General features: G+C 35.6%; 1 protein-coding gene across 3 annotated transcripts in view; it reads left to right on the top strand.

Annotated features, from left to right (window-relative positions):
• Nucleotides 1-3,129: 3,129 nt before the first annotated feature.
• The window catches only part of ADD3 (adducin 3), a 91,314-nt gene continuing 75,252 nt past the window's right edge, over nt 3,130-19,191 (top strand). For all 3 annotated transcript variants that reach the window (XM_070946376.1, XM_070946377.1, XM_070946378.1), the window contains exon 1: nt 3,130-3,508. The gene's annotated coding sequence lies outside the window, so the exon portion shown is untranslated. The remainder of the gene's footprint in view (nt 3,509-19,191) is intronic.

Here is a 19,191-nt window from a genome sequence, read left to right on the forward strand (position 1 = left end):
AAGATGGATTTATTGTAACAATGCACAACTAAAAGGCTCTTCACACAGCCCCTGGACTCTGCGTCTCTACAAGAGAAGTACATTTTACAGTTTGGGAAATTCTGACTTTGAAGTTTCAGATAATCAAGAACACAAAAGCCTGGACAATCTGGAGTTTGTCAACATGGGCAAATGGCATCTGTGCTCTGGCCTGTGCATTGGCTTCCTATTAGCTTCCAGGTTCAATTTAAAATGCTGCTTTTAACCTTTAGGGCCCCACATAGCTTGACACCAAGGTACTTGAAGGTCCTCAATTAGGTAAAATTGACTCATCTCACCATATCCCAGGAGAAACCTGCTGTTGAGTCCCTGTCTCTACAAGATTAGGAGTTCAGTGATAGATTGTTATTAAGTAATGGAAATCTTGCAATGAGTGGGATGAAATAACTTCTGTTTATTATTATTCTTTCTTTCTATATACAGTAACTGATTTAGATCCCACTAGTCTTACACTATGTCCTATTCATGAATTATGTATTTGTATTCTTGTTATATAAAAATGTGTGAAAACTACTTATATGTATTGGATATGTTGTGTCTTGAATAACTTCTAAAATAATAAAGGTGAAATACAAATAAATAAATAAATAAATATGCATTTGATATTACAGTATCCCTATGTACTGGCACATTTGTTTAGATTAATACACATTTAATTAGGATAACAATGACTCATGCAGACTTGAACGGTTTTTGAGGTACAGTTCTGGTAGAGTTCTAAACTATTAGAAAATAATTTTCCCTGAATGAAGTGAAACTTCAAGTATGAATAGTCATGCATCAAATACAATATCCTTGATTCACAATCTAGTTAATCTTCCTTTTTTTGATTTTAATTTTATTATACCATTCTGCCCATATAGTACGTCTCATATGCCTTCTTGGACTCTAGATGAAAGGAAACAGTGGGAATGACTCAATCAGTTTTAGCAAAAATGCCTTTTGCTTCTTCCAGCACATAGGGGCAATATAGAGCCTCTCTAGGAAGCAACATACTTTCCTGTCCTTTGGCTTTAGAACTGCTGCAGTCTCTCCCTCCCTCCTTCTCTCTCTCCACTCTCTGCAGCATTGTGAGATTTAACACTCCTACAAAAAGGAAAAGGCACCGTTCAGGAAATCTGGGAAAGCTGGTAAGGAATTTCTATCAGTTTCTAAAATGAGAATGGAAAAAAAAGCTGGATTACTTCGACAGGAATCATTATTTGCTGTATGCTTTTATATAAAGGTTGCAGACTTGGATAATTACCTGATGGTAAGAGACACCTCCCCTTTCCCTGCCCTCAAGAGTGCTTTTGTACAGTTAATTAATGCAAACTTTCAGGCAAGAAGGAAGTAATTATAACTGTGTATTCCCTTTTAATGATAGAGAAGTATGCAACCTCTTCCTTTCCAGAGAAATTCAATCACGGCAAATAACAGATGACTTACTGCCATAATGAAGTTGGCAAATCCCCACATTCTAAAACAGTAACACTAGTTCTGAATGTAAAAGCATATGAAGATGATAAATTAATGTGACAAGAGTTGAGGGAATGAGACTGCAACTGTGGAGATATTTTTCTAAAGGTTCACCTTAGTCATCAGGGAAAAAAAACTTAGAATTATAAAAAAATATTTACATATTAGAGAAGGAAAATGCATGTATAAGTAGACTGTACTCGAACGTGATGTGGGTGTGCCTGACTAGGTGAGTGGCAGCTTGAAAGAAATGGAAAGCATCTTAAGTGTATATGTACATGATGAAAAACCTGGGAAATAGAAACTGTGTTTCTTTAAAAAATAAGAGAAAAAAACTTATGATATATTGAGAAATGTGAAACTTTAAACACAAATTTATAATTATGTCACAAAACTATATTTACTTGTAAGTAATTCCCAATCAGGTTAAGCATAATTTACTATTTGGCAACCAGTTGTATATACTGGTTGCCAAAGTTGTATTGAAATAAGTGGAAATTACTGCTAAATAACATGATTATAATTAGGTTCTACAGCATAGATGTAGTTTTTAAAGGTTGCAGTTCTTTGCCCTGAATGCATAGGAGTAACCTTTATCACAGTAGGATTTACTTCTGAGTAAACACCTTTGGCGTGGCTTGAATAGATGAAGCAGGTGATTGCTGATATGAGGACTGGCTAATATGAAGGGAGCTTGATTTTGAAAGTAGGGACAAAAGTTAATATGAACTCAAAACTGATTGATTTTTCAAGCCACATACTGAAGTTGTTCTTTTGAAGCCTATTTGTTTAAATTATTTAACGGATATTGAGATGGCTAAGATTATGTATAGTACTTCATAGAAAAAGGATTTTAATCCACATTTGGATAGTTTACTATCAAAGGAACGCAAAAGCATTGGTAGTTATTGACCTAAACGGCACTGAGGCATGACTGCGGAAAGAAAAAGAGAATCGAACAGATGCGGAGAGCTGCGTGGTGAATATTAAGAGTTCTTAAGATACTTACCGGGAGTAAACAGAAAAATCCCCATTTTATGGGTTCCTTTGCTTTGGAACGGGATTGTTTGCAGGCACGGTGCTCGCCTGCTAGACCCTGGGGCAAGATGCAGGCTGGCAAATTTCGGAGTGCACGCTAGGCAGTGCAATGCCAAAAAAGAAAAAGACCCAAACTGTATGTGTGAACCCGCCATTACTCTAGCCATTTTGTTATAGTCGTTATCGGAGCGGCGGAGCGAGAACATGGGCCACGAGGGCCACGTGAGCTTGAACGATCGAAGGTATAACGGCCGTTTTTTTTTAACGCACGTTCTACCTCTGGAGGGTTAATGTTCGGCGCAGAGATGCCCGACCTGCGACAACCACCTCGCCTTAAAGATGTGCGAACATATTTTCCCCGCCCCTGGTCGATGTAGTTGAAGCCCAGAGAGTATCTGGCGAAAGAGGGCGTGGAACTGGGCTCCACATCCTGGCGAAATGAGCGAATGAGGGACGCGGCGGGGAAAAGCAAGACGTTCCGCTGGCCGGCGCGCCCCAAGAGGACCAGCCTCCGGCTCGCTGGTCTCGGAGTCTCCGCCTTCAGGCGTCGTCCGTGGCTGCGGGGAGATAAGAAGCCGCTTGGGGCCAGTTCCCTCCTCCGGCTGAGGAGCGGGAGAATGTATTGAAGCCCCAAACCTTAGATCTCTGTGGAGGGCCGCCTCCCTCCTCAGTTCGCCCCGCCCCGCCCGCCGTCCCCTTGGAGAATAGAGCCGAGTTTGCAACGAGGACCCCAGGCCAGGAACCGGTGTGGGCGGAAGGGGCGCTGCCATTCAGTCCGGACCGCGAGCCCCTTCCTGCCAGCCATTGAGCGGCCCACTCCGCCCCCTCGTGGCTTTGACCAGGCCCGGCCCTCCCCTCTCTCCCTCCCTCCGTAGGAGGTGTTCTTCCCCGGCGAACCAGCCAGAGCGGCAAAGGCAGCAAGAGGGAAACACGAAGCAGCCTCTGCACCCCTTTCGGCCGAGGGAAAAGATAGGTGAGGCCTTCGGAGCAGGGAAGGGCGGGGGGGGGGCTGGGTTTGGGTTGGGTTCTGCTGCCGTGGTTCTCGTCAGTAACCCCGAATGAGGGTTTGAACGTGACGGTACTGTTGCTGGTTGTTTTTATTTTTGCACTGTGTTTTGTTTGTGGTTTTTGGAGGGAAAGGTATCTTAAAGGGTGGGACAGATTCTCGGAAGGCATCGGAAGGGCTTTGAACAAAAAAATAAGAGACAAGGAAGGATAATAGATAATGCAAAAGGCAGAGAGAGTCGGGAATGTGGGTATACTAAAATGAATGCTGGAGTTTCCATGGCAAAGAGTAGGAGCTGCTGGGAGGCTTATTTGCAAATAGGAGCCGAATATACGCGGGACTGGCTGAATATTCCTTCCTGAGATAAATTCGTGTTTTTAAAGGATGGGAGACGAAGGGGCCAGTTCATAAACCATTGGCAGAGTAAGAGCCAGTTGCTTAACTAACTATGAAGTCAGCTTCGCTTAGGTTTTGCTACGAAGTTTGTCACAGTTTTTAAGATGGTGTGACTAGTAGACACTCTTCTGATTTATGATCATTCTTAATACTGTTTTGCAGAGCTTGGGAGAGTTCAATTTTAGGTCGTTTCTATTCAGTAATTATGTGAAAGACTATGCAGGGCTTTTAAGACTGGGGTTGCTATTTAGATTTGGGTATATTGCTACTGCTGCCTTGATCACTGTAATTTAGGCTTTATATGCTAATTACACTTTGGAGTCACCTTCATAAAGTCTTTATTTTGTAACTGGGCTACAATGTTTCATTTAGTTGCTGCCAATGTAGCCAATATAAATTAGTGTTGTGTCTTATAAATAAGTAGCATTGGATTATTTACTGTGGTCCATATGTCTTAAAGAACCCAGTGCCTTTATATTTACCTGTGAGGTGGATTTTTTTGCTACCTTTCCTGTTGATATTCTTTTGTCCTGCTGCAGGAAACTGGAATACAGTGGTAATTGATGCTTTACTTCTTATTTGTACATAATGCACTGTTTACGTCCTTTTAGGTTCTGTCCTGCACTTTTGTTTCTGAAATGTACTGTTAAATAATGGAAGAGAGGATGCTAGATAATGTTCATACTTCATTTCTATGGAATATATAATTGGCCAACATACCTCTGCACATATATGGCTGAGGTGCTGAAGCCCTTTTTAGAAAAGCAAAGATAGATGCACTAATTGCCAAGTGAAAGCTAGCACATTTTTGTACCAATCATTTGTAGTGTTGTCCCCACCCTCTTTCCTTGAAAGTAGGCCCTGTTAGATCTAATGGAGCATTCACATAAACATAGCATTCTGTACAACAGATCTATCAGTGCAACTTCATAGATTTTATGGTATGTATGATTACAAATTGTATTTGCACATCTACATTTTTTGTAGGTAATATAAGTAGGTAATATAATATGTATTGGAACACAATAGTGTGAAAATGCTATATAAATATTTTCTCAGTTTATTTTTTCTAGATCTCAGTATTTGAATAATATACATTTCCCATTTAACATGTTGTACAGTACTGTACATTTGCTAACATATTACATTGGGTGAAATTTCATAAGAGACTGCCTTTTGTGACTTTTCAAAAATATTCATCTTTTTATATATGCCAGAGCTTGTAAGGATTGTATTTAATGAAGTGTTTGTTTTTTGCAACAAAAGTGTTTGTTTTTTGCCTGATTTTCATTTATTTCCTTCTTGCCCCCTAAAATGGTATTTCTCAGTATTGGGGAAATAAGAGATAAGATAAAATAGATAAAATAATCTTTGTTTTTTTATTGTAAGCACACTGGCACACATTAAAAATGAAATTCTGTGGCCTGCTCTCAAAAGAAAGTTCTGGAATACAGTGTAATATTTCATACAGAGTTGAAAATATAGGGACTTAATTTACATGATAAAAGAGCATTTTATTCTGCAAAACTAACACCAAATAAAGCTGATTTCTATGTTTTGTTGAAGATCGTAATTAAAAATCACTGTTTCAAAGAACCAAAACTCCTTAGTTTCTTTTCTGTATGTTATTTAATAGAGTTATCCAAGTTAAAGCTACAGACTTATGTAATACTTTTCATATACTTCATCTTGTGAAGTATTTGAAATATTACTTTTCTGCAATCTTAGGCAAAACCAAAAAGTTTAATCATTAAATTGATAATGATAAAGTATCAAATGGCCGTATTATATTTCAAAGTTATAAAAACATTGTCAAGTAATGTAGCTTAGTTTACCAAATTAACATGAAAATATACAGAATGTTCATCCTGTACTTGGCTAATGGTTGTTTTAGGCCTCTATGGTTGTTTTAGGTCATAAGTTATTAAAGCCTGCAGTAGACTGATGTGCTGTACTTACAATATATATCTTAACTGTGATTTATTCTGATAAACAATTTTCTGTTTGCAAATGCTGATATACATTATTGCTATTGTCTTTTAACAAGCAAGATATATTTAAACAGTAATTCAGAAATTACAATTGTCTTAGGCTAGGTCAAATATGTCTGTAGGTTGAAAGAAAGATTCTGTCTCTCTCTCTCTCTCCCTGCCCCCCTCCCTCTGGCTGTGGAAAATAAAGTTTTCTCCTGAAAAAGTGTTGTATGAACTACATTTTTTGTTTTCCCTATTGTAGAGAAATGAATTAAGTTTAAGACACATGGTTTTACAGCCTGAACTTTGCTTTTAAAAAATCCAACTTTTTCAGAAGCTAAGGCCTATAAATCACATTCTTTTATTGTCTTTATGTTCTACATTTTGATAACATTCTTTTAATTAAAAAAAATAAACACTACCTAGCTGAAAACATTTATTTAAATAAAAATTTAGGATGTAAATATGATATGTTTAGCTTATATTTAATTCCATTGTATGCCCTACTTTTTGGATTCCTTCATAACAGTGTCTTCCCTATGTTTTAGCGGTTGGAAATATTAATAGATCTCCATCACATAAGGATAGTTTTGGGAATCCTTGGAATAAAAGTGAGAGTATCCTAAAAATACTCTATGTGTATTGGGTTACAATACATTTATTATCATGGTATGAAGAACTTGTTTCTAAAGAAAACATATCTATCGTGCATTTGAGTTTTCCATCATGACATGGAATCTTGCCAGCAATAGCACATCTTCAAATAAGTATTTTTTACAGCTTAAACTGCTGTTTTAAACTGCTTTTAAAAAGAATCTGTGATTGTCATAGTTTCAAGCTGCCAATTTTTGTACTGTGGTGAATCCAGATTCTTTTATTTACGTTGCAGATACAATCCTGCAGATGTTCAAACCCCATGACATTGGCTGCTGGCCAAAATATGGCATTCATCTTTTCTCTGCAGGTGTCCACTATTGTTTGATGGAAACTGGAAAGGAATGGCAAAGGATGAATCGTTCTGTGATTGTTCTGTTCCTGACAGGTTTCTCACTAGTATTTGTTACTTCACTAGCATAAGAAAAAAATAACAGTTAAGCAGCTGAGCAGGCATAAGTGGCAGGTTCTGTAATGTATATCTTTGAACTTTCGAAGATAGCTAAAGTTATATTTCATGGATTATGTATTTTTCATTATGCTGAGAATCTTATTTGTAATGTAATGTTTTTCAGCTTTATGGGTTGGGTAGTCTTTAGAAAATGCTATATTTTCAAATATAAAATGTAAAACTGAAACATCTTTAGACTTAAAGGTATACTACATGTTAGCATGGTACCAAATTCAAATGTCAAGGACTTGATTTTTTTATATATATAGGCAAAACTGTGTCAGTTTTACCTGTTATTGTTGTTTGTAAGTGGATAGTTCCCTTAGCTTCTACTATGCTGCTGCACATGACTTCTTACAATTTGTATAAAAAATGTGTAATGGAGAAGTAATACATTGGCATACACCTTCTCACTGTATCTTCTCCTACCATAGGCCAAACCATATTCCATACTCTCCCATCTTTTCCTAAGCATATCTCATAACACTAATGAACAGTTAATAAAACCAACAAAAAAAGCAGTGGTTCTTCTGGTAGAGTGCATGTTTTTTCCAGAGTTCATTCGTAAAGACAAATAAGACAAAAGAATTACATTGTACTAATATAACATGAAGTTTATCAGGGCCTAGATTACTTCAGTCAGGCTATATTTATCCAAGAAAGATGGAAAATGATGAACGATACTTCAAACTCAGCAGGTCATGATGTTCACTTTTTTTAATCTAAAAGGAGAAAGTGCCTTGGCTTCTGCGTGGGTGAGTGAATTTCTAATCAGTGGCTCTTAGACAAACTGCATTTTTCCTCTGCTATCCCAGTAGCTACATGGTCCCTGGAAAATACGTTCCTCAGTTAAAGAAGTGTTGACAGCACTGCTAAGCTGTACACTTGCTTTGATTCAGTTGTAGCCATATGCAGAACAGGTTATGTATCTGCTTCTCAGACTTCTAAACTGGACAGCCACAATGTCTCAATCTCACTAGATGGTATGCAATTGGTTTTGGTGTGGACAGCCAGTCTTTATCAAGAGTCCTTAAATAATGTATAGCATAGTGATGGACTTCAAAGCAAGATCTCAAGGAGAAAAAGAAAAACTTTTACTGCTTCTTCACTAATAATTCACTCATAACTATCTTAAATAGTTTATTTATTGTTACAAAGGAGGAGGAAGATACATGAAAAGTACTATTTTTATATAATGTGCATGTTTAAGATTTGACACATTTTTACATTTTGAATTTGCTTTAAAAATTATTTATGCCGTTTAAAACATAAAATAAATTGAAATGATATTTTTATCAGAACTCTCCATATCTGTTTAATTGGAGACAGAAAGTATAATTCTGTGATAACAGTGCCTATTTGTGAAGGAATCTCATTAAGTAAAATAAAATTCTGACTTTTTCCATCCTGCTTATGTATTTGCAGACAGAACAAATGAATGGGAGATATATCATCTCTATATATGTTCTCTGGGTGCCAGAACAAGAAAACAGAGCTAAACTTAGACATTGTACTTAATGTAGTTTAACTTTGTTGAATAAGACATAATGGTTTATTTCACACAGTGCTAAGTTATAAATCATGGTTAATGAAACACATTGTCTGAGTTTACATTTCTTACTAAACTAAAAAATCTTAAGGTGACTTATTAATTCATTCTAGATCTTTAAGGAAAGTTATGGTCATAAAAGATTGTAGCAGACATTCATATTTTCAGCAATATAATATGCTAAAAAGGTGCCAAAGATACTTGCGGATTAAGATTGTGATATTCAGATTATACATCAATTATAAGTGCACCGTAATACCCTAAATCCATGATGGCAAACCTATGGCACGCGTACCGGAAGTGGTACACAGAGCCATCTCTCTGAGCCCGGCAGCCGTCGCCCATTGCTCTTTCGGGTTCTGGCGCACATGTGCGCGCCAGCCAGCTGGTCTTCTCACACACACACGAGCGGTGGAAACCGGAAGAGCAGCTCCCTGGCGCGCGTGCCAGTTCTTCCAGTTTCCAGCACTGTCACACATACGTGCACTCCTGTTTCGGCATTCAGTGCCGAAAAGGTTTGCCAACACTGCCCTAAGTGATAGTCATCTTTGAGATTTTAAATATAATTTGTGTATGTGTGAAGAAGAAAAATTATAAAACTTTTTATTGTTTGCTATCTTAAATAAACATTTTTATTGTTGTTAGCTGCCCTGAATAAGCATTTAGATTATTAACATGTATGCACCAGTATTAGAATAAAGAATGATTGACTTCTGTAAAGTTAATATGCTAAACGCTTTTTTAAGCCCATATAGTTCAGCATTTGGGGACTTCTTGAAGTTTTTTTGGTAGAATTTGTTTGCATTGTTTTTTTTAAGATAAAGGCAAAATAGTTCATTGAAGTAAAACTTTGCGTAGAATTCTAGCATTAAACATACAAGAACAGATAATCTTATTTTATACCCTTGTAATATAAATTATATGCTGCTTCCAGTGACTAGTATACTGAAATATACCAGTACTGAATAAAATTGTATATTGAATCCATGCTACTTGAGCTGAGATTTTACTAGAGAAAATAAATCCCTCTCTTATACAAGGCAACCTCTGAATATATTTTAGCTTCAGGTTTCACAAGAACCTATTGTACAAAATATTCATTAACAATGTCACCTGCCTATAATAAAATAGTGGTTAATTGTAAGGGTATGTTTGAAGTACAAAATCAAATATGCTTCCCTTAGATATTAAAGTTGTATATGGAAATAATCTATCCTTTCAATGTTTTATACTTGTGCATTTTATTCATTCATAGTGTAGGTATCTGATATATACCTTTTACTAATACACATCAAGGGTGATACTGTAAGTGCGCAATAAAAATAAATCCAGATATTATTTTCTTATTGTTTAATTTGAAGGAACGTATATCTTGCAGATAATTCTAAAATGAAAATTGTTGATGGTGGTAGAGAAAAACTAAATTGAAGCCAGAGGTCTAGTCAACTTTCCAAATAAATTCTAGGGAAAGTGTGAGTTCCTTGATAGCTGTCTGACAATTTCATGGTTAGCCGTGATCTTGAGGGAATATTTGGAAATCGTGACACTTGTTAGTATAGACAAACTTCTAAGATATACGTATTCATATAAAGATGCTTGCCTGTGAATAATTAAATATTGGATGATCTTAAAACAGATTTCTAATATAAAGACATTTTCCAAACTGAATTCCAGTGTTTTCATGTTTCAGTTGATAGAGGGAAGTGTAGGCTTAAAAACAGGCAGTCTTCTGTTTCTGGGATATTTGTAACTTCCATCATATCATAAGCTAAAATCAGAAATGGGGAAAGGGTGGTATTTAATGTATATCAAACTGACTTATTCTCTTGAGCCAACTCACTCCCTCCCCAAGAAGAGAGAAAAGAAGCACATTTTGTACTTTACTTTAATTTTGACGTAGGTAACAAGCCCATGATAACAGTATGTTAATAATCAGCCGAACAAATATTGAAGAAACCATTTGTAAACTATGTTGTCTTTATAAAATTTATGTTCATTCATGTTTAATTTTTGCAAAATTAATAGTTTAATTTTTATAGTTTTTTTTTCCAAAATCAACTCTAACAAATTTTTCTCTAGGAATCTCAATCTCTCTCTCTCTCTGAATAATTCTTAATTATTTGTGTGAATAATGGTTATTTTCTCAACTCAGTTTATTTCACTAGATGGAAATTATTCCACAAATATTGCCATTTGCAAATAAAAATGTACTTATTATAGTATTTATCATGTTTGTACATTTCTTGAACAAATAAATTATTGGGGTTTTTTGTATTACTATAGGTTTGTATTTCCATTGTTATGTTAGAATCACACAATTAGAGTCATTTAGGCATTTGACTGCAATGACTTGGGTAAGTTAATTATTACAATCTTAATTAGGTTTTGGGGTAGTTCTTTGTCTTGTAGGGAATAGGAATTTCAATTGCAAAAAAATAAAAATTTCAGGAAGAAAAAATACTTTTTTGTGTGTGAATTTGTGCACATAGTCACAATAAGAAATTTTGCATTTTTCTGTTTGGGGCAACAAAAAATAAGTTTTATTGATGCCAGAATTTATGGCACTTCTACTAATGGAAAGTACTACTGTCCATTATTGTCTTGACTAACTGAAACTCTTGTGCAGAAAACACATCAAACTTTCAATTTATGTGGGATATGGCTGAGTCAGGGGTGGGTTCTACTTACCTTTACTACCAGTTCGCAACGGGAGCATGCATGTGCTTCTGCGCATGTGCAGAAGCTTCTGCGCATGCGCAGACCATCAATTATGACATCCGGGTGGGTGGGCAGAGCCTCACGCCACTGTTACTACTGGTTCTAAAGAACCGGACAGAACCGGGAGCAACCCACCACTGGGCTGAGTCTGTTGAGTTTGGAAAATGCATTCAAGAAAATGGCCACCATCAATGAAAGAGCGAATAGAGGGATGATACTGGGAACAGTGGAGATGTGAAGCAGTAGGATATGCCTTGCTGGAATATTGATAGAAATGGCTGAAAAAAGAGAAAGAAGAAACGGTATAGGAAGTCAGGTAGTTCAAAAGTATGTTTACTATTAATAATTGACTTACATTTTGAATCTTCGGGGAAAAGATTACTAACCGTAATACTTTTACATGTCATAATGTTTATTTTTAACATTAACTTCCTTGTGTTTAAAATACTACTATGTATTTTTTTATATAGCCTCAACAGGTGGCAGCACCTTTTTGATTGGTGCTGTTGGAAGATAAGCAGGGTCGGACTTGATTGTAATTGTATTGACCACCTAACAATTGCAGAACAGTGGGTTAGACTGAGAATTGTAAATAAACATCCTGGAAGCAAGCAGCAACAAATCCTGTATGTCTGTAGCACATCCAGGAAAACTGAACAATGTGGTTGCTAGGAATAGACTAGGAACTAATACCTTCTTTAACTTGGTAATCTTTTTATTATAGTAGTTACTGAACCTATTCACTGCTGCCTCTGGAGAGAAATTGCATCTCATTGTTTTATATATTTAATTCAAGTGTAGTGCAAATCAGAGTCAAAAAAACAGGTGAAGTTGTTTGAAACTGTTTATGTTTCAGTCTGGGAATCAGTGATTTTAAAAATGCTGCATTCTGTGCTTGCTCAGAAGATAATTGTCTTTAAACAAAAAACTTTGTTCATTGCCATACCAAAACATGAAAAGTAAAAATGTGATAATCAAACCTGCAGATACTGTAGGTGTATTGGAATGAATGTCCTTTGACATATTTAATGTGTAACTTACTATATGGTAACATGATACTGTATTATTGCTTGTTATAAAAGTAAAATAATGTCAAACATGACTTGTGACTACATACATCGATATCTTTTTTTTTTTTTTGCAATAGAGAAGGAATGATTTGCTTTTAACTTAAAAACTACAAAGTGATTTTTTCTACTTGTCTATTCCTCTTTTGGGATTTTGGAGAACCATTGCAGAGTGTCTTTTGGCATCATGGTGCTTAATGGTTCACGTAGTGCTCCAGAATACAACTTGAGTAAATTTTGAGTAGATAATTTTGATATGCTCTAAAAACTTTTCCAAACATCCAGACTTTTTCAACAGCTGAATGACCAACAGCTAAAAGGACATTAATTCATAATTATGTTCCTTAATAATAGAAAATTGGTAAGGTTAGAATTGAGATAGATTTTTTTCTGGAATTAATACAAATGCAAAGCAGAGTTAATTTGATTGTTTATGATGGAAAGTTTATGATAGAAAGTTAAAATAATTTTTGAAGAATAAGAAAAGGAGACAGGTTGAAAAAAATTAGAGTGAAAGTAAAATTACTACAGAAAGAAAGGGATGGATCCTATATGAAAAAAGTATTAGGAGTTAAATGATTTTATGAAACAAACATGTAAACGGTAAAAAGGATTTTTGAAGCTCCTTGGAACAAAATGAGAAGACTTATGTTACCAGCTGCCCCAGCAGTACATGCAGTTATAATATGGGAATGTGATAGAGAATGCTTGATGGAATAATGAAGTGAAAGGACTGCAGGCAACAGGAAAATGTGTATGAGCATGAATGAATAAACACCTTTTTTATGGCCATTGGTTAGAATGATATGTATTTCTTAAATAGAACTTAATAGATAAAAGATACATAGAAATTTCTACGTAAATTGAGGGACTCAAAATGAAGCAAATAAAAATATACTAAATACAAAGAATGTGTATACAGTAGTGGCCAAAATTGTGGAAACCTTTCGAGAAAAGTGTATTTTGGAGGTTTGATGGCTAATAACATCACTTTTTTTTTCTTTTTTTTTTGAGTTTTACTGCTGGAATGGCCTGGGATTAACCCAATTGAAAATGTATGGAGCCAACTAAAGAAACTTGTTAGTCAGAAGTGACCCAGCAATAAAACCCAGTTAATAGAAGCAATCATTCAATCTTGGTTTCACGTTATAACAGCTGCAGAACTAAAAGACTTGGTTCACTCCATGGGAAGACATTGTAAGGCTGTAATTTATGCTAAAGGTTACCCAACTAAGTATTAACTGACATGGTGATAATTTTTGTATATCTCGTTTTTTCAATGGTAATAATTTTTGTAAATCGTTTTTCCTACATGTTTCACTTTTCTTCTTTATACTGTAACTGCTATTCCCTGTATGTTAGCTGATTAGCTTTTATAATTGATGATAAAATAATCTTCTGTTTTTCAAAATACACTGGAACTGAAAAAAATGGAATTTGTTAGCATTATTCTCATGATGAATGAAATGACATTTGATTACCCACCTTCTGTCAGCCTTACATATTTGTAAACAAGCTGTGGCTGTTTGAAGAATCTTTGAATTAATAAAATTTGGTTTTGTATTCAATAGACAAATATGAAAGCAATTGCTCATAAGTTCTTGGCATAATGAACAAGTAGTATGATGAACAACACATGTGCCTCTCCTAGGCTATATTTACTTGCACCAGGAATCCATTTTAAACACCAGGTTTCCTTTCTTTCTCCCTGTAATTTATTTGGAACTAAATTAGAATTAATTCTGTCTAGATCACGTGATATATATTGTGATATTAGTAGTTTTCTGATAACAAACAAGTATTTTTTGATTGAGAATGATCGGAGAATTGTTTAATAATTGCTACATTTCAATCAGAGGCCAATAGCATAGTGCAGTGGTTCTCAACTGTAATCCGTGGACCCCGGGGGGGGGGAAGATGTCACGGGGTCCATTAATGATTTAAATCTTGAGTTACATCTTGGGGATCCATTGTCATGGTCCGTTGCCACAAAAAGTATTTAAAAGGGGCCCATGGTGTAGAAAAGATTGAGAACCACTGGCATAGTGGAAACGTTCCTGCCATTGAAATCAGTAGGTCTTGTATGCTATTTTATGACCATTGTATGAGTTGCTTCATGCATGTATGGATTATACTACTGCAACTCATTCTAAATGTTAAGAATTTGATGTAATTGAAATTTTATATTAATATAGATAATAACATTGGTATAATTTCAAATTCAATCTGATAAAACGTGAAATGCATAAATGAAAACATGGACAATTGTATAGCAATTGTAGGAAAATAAATAGGGCGAAGTAATAAATAGAAAACTGTTATTGCTTTATGTTTTCAATGTTACTTAAAATTTATCATCTGATTTTGCCTAATGCAAAAGAATGGAAAGGACTCCTTCCTCTTGTAAAGCTTTATCAAAACACAATAAGTGAAAGTTTAAAAAAAAAGATTAGAGGGAGAGACAAAGGAGGGCAAAAGCATGGCATTGATTACAGTGTTGCTTGACTTTGGTTATTTTGGTCCATGTAATTTCTATCCATCCATCCCCACTCCTTTCTCAAGGCTAAATAGAATTTTTTTTAAAACTTCCATATGTAAAAGAAAGAAAAAGGGCAAGAAAACTGCTTCTCTCTACAAATAAAAGAGCAACTTCATTTCAGTTTCTAAGAGACCTTTTACCTTTTCAAGGAAAATTCAATTTCAGTGAAGTGGAGCTATTGTTCTATAATATCTGATCTTCTACATCAGTAGTTTGTGACCTAGAGGTTGAAGGATTTTCCATTAAAGACTTGTTTATTAAGATACCTTGTACTATTCAAATTCTGGAGAAATTTCCTCCTATTTAAGAGAAAAAACCTATAGAAAAATCTGTGATCATCACTGTCTTATATATAAAATCAAACACAGGTAGTCTTCGACTTAAAACAGACTTACAATTTTTTTAGTAACTATTTGAAGTTGCAACAGCACTGACTTATGACCATTTTTCACACTTATCGTTGTAACATCCTGATGGACAGTTGCAGTGTTCCGGGGTCAAGTGATCCCCTTTGACAAGCAAAGTCAATGGGAAGCTAAATTCAATTAACAGCTGTGTTATTAATTTAACAAGCAGTTCACTTGACAGTTGTGACATGGAAGGTTGTAAAATGAGGCAAAACTCACTTAACAACTGTTGCTTAGCAATGGACTTAGCAATGGACTTAGCAATGGACTAAAAGAATCCTCATCAATAGTTGCTCATCAAACAGAAGTGAGTAAAGCAAGGCTTTCTAACAATTAGATCAATTTAACAGTAAAACTCAAAGATGCTTTTTCAAGAGGCAACTGGACTTTCTGTTTTTTTTTCTTTGAAGACGTTTCACTTCTCATCCAAGAAGCTTCTTCAGCTTTAACTGGATGGTGGGGAATGGAAGGGTTTATACTCCTTGCAGGCAGCTGGCCATTTGCATTCTTTTAGTCGTTAAGGCCACCTAAAAGTTTATTTGTGTTGTCAGGGTCACCTGAGTAGTTCAAATGAATGTGGAGCCTTCTTGGAACTGTTGAAAAGACTGTGTTGTAGACTGGAGATAGATGATGTTGTATCTCTCACCCTCTGTTGAGAGAGGGTTGTTCAATTTTAACATAGATGGCCTCTTTGATCCCTCTTTCAAACCAGTGGTCATCTCTGTCCAATATGTGGATTTTGCTCTTCAAAAGAGTGGACTTTGTCTTTTAAATGCAGATGGACTACTATTCCTGAGGGGTTCGTTCTCCTATGTTGTGCCATGCATTTATGTTTTGTTTTCCCAATGTACAAATCTGCACATAGCTCACTGCATTGTACTGCATATACCAGAGTTCCCCAATCTTTCTGGGTTGGCGGCCTGGGGGGAAGGGGCAGGTGCCTTTGCACATGCATAAACGGGGCAGCAAGCCGTAAGTTGGTGTGTGCTCAGAGCAACGCTAGTGCCTGAGTGACATTCACAGCAATGCTGACGCCCATGCGATGTTAGCTCGAGTGGGGGAGTGTACACTCGCGGTGACACTAACTGCTACATGATACTCGCAGCATTGCTAGCAACCTTGTGATGCCATGATGCTAGTGCGAGTGGGGAGATATGTATGCGCGTGCACAGGACAACCATTCATACAACCCGATTGCCAACAGGCCACAGCCCAGTAGTGGGCCACAGGCCACAGGTTGGGGACCCCGGCCACATACCATGTTGTTCAGCTTGTGTCTGGGTGTTTTATCCTTGGGGTAGAACCTGTGTTGTGATATGTAATTAAATGAAAATAATAATGAATCAGCAATTGATCGTTGACCAATGAGTGTAGCAAAATTTCACAAACTGATTATAAACAGTATCATAACTGAGTTGCTAGAATTATTTATTGGAAACTTCGCCAGAAGTTTAGTTCCAAACAGACAGGTACCTTGTTCATAACATCTGATATAATAACAATTATTGAAAAGAAGAAAATTCATTGATGTTGCTATTCCAGGTGATGCTAGGATTGAAGAAAAACAGTTGGAAAAAATGATGAAATATCAAGACTTGCAGATCAAAGTTGAAAACTTATGGAAAAAGAAATCTGTTACTACACTAATCATGATTGGAGCCCTTGTAGCAATAACCAAAGGACCATAAATCAAAGTTAATCTGAAATACACACACACACACACACACACACAGAGAGAGACAATTTTGTATTGTTAATAAAATGCTTGGTTTTAACTAATATAGTTATCTCCTGTGATACTTTATTGATTTTTATGAAGGAGGTGCTTCTAAAAGCTATTACTAATGGGCTTGAAATGTAGATTAATCAAGTGTCTTACCAATTGAGGATCTGATGCTGGCTTCCCCAGCCTGTGCCCTATGTGCAAATCTATATAGCTGCATCCAGCAAACCATTTGTTTCTAACCTGATACTGATGGGAATTATAATCACAACTAGGGAATCTGGGAGTTGAGAAATATGATACACTACTTCCTTCTACCAGTTAAAGAAGTTAAGTAAACATATATTCTGTATATATTTTCCCCTCCATTGCAAATTTTGTAAAGCTTCCTTAAATTATATGCAGTTGCAAAATAGAGTGGTTTTTATGCTAGTGTTTTAAAAAGAACTTTAGCTCTTAGTCCCATTGTGTTTTTACTTAAAACTGGACACTTTTTTGAAAGTCTGGATACTTTACTAAGATATCAAGCCTTTGCTATGGTTACTCGATTGAAACCAGCCATGGGAATGTTTAGTAAGCCAAATTCTAGGGCGGATGTTGTATTTGCTCTGGAAAATAATTTAATAAAAACTTTATTGATGGGAGTGTGAAGTTGGCACACCTTTATATAATACCAAACTGTCTTGACAGAATATTTATGAACAGTCAAGGAATAATTGATATTTGTAATAAAGTGTTTTAAGCTAGAAGCTGTTAAAATTGGCAGTTGATAAGATCAAGCCAAATAATGGACATTTATTCATATTTCTGCTTCATTATCCATACAAAATGATGGCAAAATTATGAAGTTTAGCTGTAAAAATTGTAAAGGTCTATACTTAAATTCTTAGGTATGAAGTTTTCTTGTAAATTATTTGTAACTAGGATATTACCTGTGCTAATATACAATTTAATATTGTTTATTTAGTTTTCATTCTAAGGAATAGTAATCTTGAAATTCTGAAGCCAGTTAAAATGGCTTCAGAAATTAGCAAGAGTGCATTTAATTTTATTTTTTTAAACAGTCGCTTTAATTTATTTTCTAACTGAAGACCGAGTCCTTGTTTATACACAACTTACCTACCTCAGTCTTCATTAGACTTGGAATAGAGAGAAGAGCAAAGAATGATCCATGTAGTTGTTTTGCATTTATGTGATGAGTTAATTACTTAAGAACATTTTTGCTTGTATCAAGCTTAGTAGAGGACTAAACTTTTCTATGTCACACTGTGGATCATAGAATTTTAGAAGTGTAACAGGTGGACTTGGAAAGTTTTTTTGCAGTGTGGCAAAAGAAAACATTCTGGGCCAGGTGTTTTAGCTTTATATTACTGAAGGTTCAGTTCTTTGCTGTATATGTATGTGTTTCCACTCCATATTTTTCTTTTCTTGTTTGTAGATTAATAGAGTTTGTAAACTTTCCTTTATTGCCTTTCCTCTATTACCTTTCTTTATTACCTTTTTTATGTTTCTTTATTAGCTTTCTTATCTTCTTTTCTTACCTTTTTTACAGATTGAATGCTTACTAACCTTTATTCAGCTGAAATTTCCTTCCTAAGATCACAAAATCATTGTACCTACAGTATTTAAGGGACTTGTCTTGAATGTTTGGTTCTTTGGAAACAGCAGCAAAATTAGAGGGGCATTTACTAACTGGATTGTGCATAACTGAAGTAGACAGTGGCACATTTGGCAATATAGGATTGTTTCAACAATTTATTTGTATGGGCCTTATGATGAAATGTCATTTTAAATATGATGCCCAAAGTCGAGGGCCAAGGGAGCTTTTGCATTTTCTTCCAGCTCTGTCTTGAAGTGTTGATAAGGAAGAAGGAAACGTTGTGGGGGAAGAGCACGGTGGCAAGTAGGAGTTGCACTTGACAGTTAACAGTGACAGTTGGGCAGGGAGTCTGGCTGGAAACAGTCATACAAAGAAGCTTTATATAACCCATGATAATTTTAAAAAAACAACAAAACAGACTGGTGTTTAGACTAGGAGATAGAAGGAAGATACCTATTTGAGCTTTCCTAAGTAGATATAGCCATTGGGACTTAAGATGAAATCAAGCGTTTAGTGTCCATTTTTTTTTAAAAAAAATATAAAATTATTAAAACAACTGTATACTATATACAG

Source organism: Pituophis catenifer, unplaced genomic scaffold (genome assembly GCF_029215685.1).
Source record: "Pituophis catenifer annectens isolate HBS135680 unplaced genomic scaffold, rPitCat1.0.hap2 SCAF_6, whole genome shotgun sequence".
NCBI classification, from domain to species: domain Eukaryota; kingdom Metazoa; phylum Chordata; class Lepidosauria; order Squamata; family Colubridae; genus Pituophis; species Pituophis catenifer.